A 436-nucleotide genomic window follows, 5' to 3' on the forward strand; every position below is an offset into this window, starting at 1 on the left:
GGATGTGTAGTTCCATTCCATAGGAGAAAAACAGCAGCATACAAATATATGTAGGTCTACAAAGAAACAAGGAAAAATAAAATGCAGTGAAATATAAGCAAATGTTTTAATAATCTAGCCTAGGTTAGGTTGATTAGGCCAATTCATGGTGAAAATAAATCAATTATAAGAGACTACAATGTTTATTAAACAACCGATGTCGGTTGATGATAATATGGTAGCGGCAGGTAACACCTATCAATTATTGCGTGAATGGATAATTGGTTTTTATAAGGGCCCAGGAAGCTCTGCGGAGTTGTATAGAGATTGCAATATTGTATCTCTGCCGTGATGGTGTCTGTGAGCGCGCGGGCAGCTCTATTGAGGCCATCTCGATTTTGAAGTAGTCAATTTTCTTCTTCTACAACTTCTATGTAGTGATGGGTCGTTCGTGAAC

Source organism: Oncorhynchus gorbuscha, linkage group LG04 (assembly GCF_021184085.1).
Source record: "Oncorhynchus gorbuscha isolate QuinsamMale2020 ecotype Even-year linkage group LG04, OgorEven_v1.0, whole genome shotgun sequence".
In the NCBI taxonomy this organism is placed as follows: domain Eukaryota; kingdom Metazoa; phylum Chordata; class Actinopteri; order Salmoniformes; family Salmonidae; genus Oncorhynchus; species Oncorhynchus gorbuscha.